This window comes from Prenolepis imparis, unplaced genomic scaffold, assembly GCF_030444845.1.
Source record: "Prenolepis imparis isolate NDT839.2.m4 unplaced genomic scaffold, iyPreImpa1.0 SCAF_3, whole genome shotgun sequence".
Lineage (NCBI taxonomy): Eukaryota > Metazoa > Arthropoda > Insecta > Hymenoptera > Formicidae > Prenolepis > Prenolepis imparis.
Genome location: NW_028141161.1, coordinates 10,982,154 through 10,985,716, shown reverse-complemented (window position 1 = coordinate 10,985,716; position 3,563 = coordinate 10,982,154).

Sequence of the window (3,563 nt, the reverse complement as noted above, 5' to 3'; positions counted from 1 at the left end):
ATTCATGTCTCACTTCTATTCTTAACTTAATAAATATACTACTTCTTAATTAAATAAATATATTAGAAAATATTAATATAGTAAGGTAATTAAATTTTAAAATAGTAATATGTTATAAAAATTAAAATAGCAATATATTGTAAATAATATGTTGTAATATCTTATCCTCGATTAATATTTTTGTTACAGAAATCAGCTGATTAAAACGTTAATTTGCTAATTAATTTTTAAAATAAGAATATGTTATAACATTTAAAATAATATGTTTTAAATAATGTAATATATAATTCCTTAAACTCGATTAATATTTATAACAGCTATCAGCTGATTTCTATCAAAAAATATTAATCGAGTTTAAGGAATTATATATTATTTTAATTTTTATAACATATTTTTATTTTAAAATTTAATTGGCAATGTAATGCTTTAATCATCTGATTTCTGTAAAAAAATATTAATGAAGTTTAAACAAACTTTATATAAATACATCATACTTTTTTTAATAAAATCGAGGAATGGCATAACGCGCGCTTGTATTCTAGTCTTTTTCTAAAAAGGACATATTAAGTCGATTCTCGCAAGTATTGTTGCCTCTTTTCCGCAAAAATATTAATCAAAATTTAAAGTATTATAACATATTATTTAAAACATGTCATTATTTTATTTAATTTTATTTTGGACTAACTGTCAAACTGCTAACTGCTAACCCTCACGATGACAGCCTCTTCATGCTACAAATATAACACATAAGGCGAATGTCAAAAATATTAATCAAGTTTAAAGTATTATAACATATTATTTAAAACATATTATTATTTTATTTTATTTTATTTTGGACTTACTGTCAAACTGCTAACTGCTAACCCTCGTGATGACAGCCTTTCGATGCTACGAATATAACACACAACGCGAATCGACAGAGAGCCAATCAGCATCGCGGAAAAGCGACAACAATGTCAATAACATGCCTTTTTTAGAAAGGGGAAAAGAATGATGTTTTTATATAAAGTTTGTTTAAACTTGATTAATATTTTTTGGCAAAATCAGATGTTTAAAGCATTACATTGCTAATTAAATTTTAAAATAAAAATATGTTATAAAAATTAAAATAATAATTTTATAAATAATATGTTATAATGCTTTATCTGCGATTAATATATTTTGACAGAAATCAGCTGATAGCTGTCATAAATATTAATCGAGTGTTTAAGGAATTATAATATACATTATTTAAAACATTATTATTTTAAATGTTATAACATATATTATTATTTTAAAAATAAATTAGCAAATTAACGTTTTAATTAGCTGATTTCTGTAACAAAAATATTAATCGAGGATAAGGTATTACAACATATTATTCACAACATATTGCTATTTTAATTTTATAGTTTGCTGAATTGGCCCGATAAACGTTTAAACTTGAAAAGATTAAGGCTTCTATAAAGCCTAATAGAACATTTTTTGTTCTAGGCTTTATAGAAGAGATCTTTAAAAGATTTCTTCAAGACCTACAAAATGAGCCGACAGAAAATGTTCTGGGCTTTATAGAGGCCTTAATCTTTTCAAGTTTAAACGTTCTTTTAAAGATCTCTACAAGACGAACTTTTAACGATCTTAAAGATTTATTCAAGACAAACAAAATGAGTCCTCATAAAATGTTTTACGACTTACACAAACCTTACTTTTTGAATTCAAAGTTTAAACGTTTTTTGCGAAAATTAAGGCCTGTGTAAGTAAAAAAAATTTGTACGCTGGTGTCTGCATGGTACGAGAAGATTCTGTAATCAATGCACTATTAAAATGTATCATCGATGAATTTTTGGCTCGTCTTAAAATATTAGAAATTGATACATTTATGCCGCTGACCCTATGCGACGCATCCTTAATTTATGTATAGCAAATGAAAAAGTTTGTACGCTGTTGTCTGCTTGGTACCAAAAGATTCTGTAATAAATGTACTATTAAAATGTATAATCGATGAATTTTTGGCTCGTCTTAAAATATTAGAAATCGATACTTTTTACCGCTGACCCTATGCGACGCAACCTTATTTTATGTATATCAAGTTAAAAAATTTGTACGCTGGTGTCTGTTTGGTACCAAATGATTATGTATTCAATGTACTATTAAAATGTATAATCGATGAATTTTTGGCTCGTCTTAAAATATTAGAAATCGATACTTTTTTACCGCTGACCCTATGCGACGCAACATTATTTTATGTATATCAAGTTAAAAAATTTGTACGCTGGTGTCTGTTTGGTACCAAATGATTCTATAATCAATGTACTATTAAAATGTATAATCGATGAATTTTTGGCTCGTCTTAAAATATTAGAAATCGATACTTTTTTACCGCTGACCCTATGCGACGCATCCTTATTTTATGTATATCATATTAAAAAATTTGTACGCTGGTGTCTGTTTGGTACCAAATGATTCTGTAATAAATGTACTATTAAAATGTATAATCGATGAATTTTTGGCTCGTCTTAAAATATTAGAAATTGATACATTTATGCCGCAGACCCTATGCGACGCATCCTTAATTTATGTATAGCAAATGAAAAAGTTTGTACGCTGTTGTCTGCTTGGTACCAAAAGATTCTGTAATCAATGTATTATTAAAATGTATAATCGATGAATTTTTGGCTCGTCTTAAAATATTAGAAATTGATACTTTTTTTATGCGGACCCTGTGCGACGCACCCTTATTTTATGTTTATCATAATAAAAAATTTGTACGCTGGTGTCTGCATGATACGAAAAGATTCTGTAATCAATGCACTATTAAAATGTATCATCGATGAATTTTTGGCTCGTCTTAAAATATTGGAAATCGATACTTTTTACCGCTGACCCTATGCGACGCAACCTTATTTTATGTATATCAAGTTAAAAAATTTGTACGCTGGTGTCTGTTTGGTACCAAATGATTCAGTAATAAATGTACTATTAAAATGTATAATCGATGAATTTTTGGCTCGTCTTAAAATATTAGAAATTCATACTTTTTTGACGCGGACCCTATGCGACGCATCCTTATTTTATGTATATCATATTAAAAAATTTGTACGCTGGTGTCTGTTTGGTACCAAATGATTCTGTAATAAATGTACTATTAAAATGTATAATCGAAAAATTTTTGGCTCGTCTTAAAATATTAGAAATTGATACATTTATGCCGCTGACCCTATGCGACGCATCCTTAATTTATGTATAGCAAATGAAAAAGTTTGTACGCTGTTGTCTGCTTGGTACCAAAAGATTCTGTAATAAATGTACTATTAAAATGTATAATCGATGAATTTTTGGCTCGTCTTAAAATATTAGAAATCGATACTTTTTACCGCTGACCTCGTCTTAAAATATTAGAAATTGATACTTTTTTCATGCGGACCCTGTGCGACGCACCCTTATTTTATGTTTATCATAATAAAAAATTTGTACGCTGGTGTCTGCATGGTACGAGAAGATTCTGTAATCAATGCACTATTAAAATGTATAATCGATGAATTTTTGGCTCGTCTTAAAATATTAGAAATTCATACTTTTTTGAC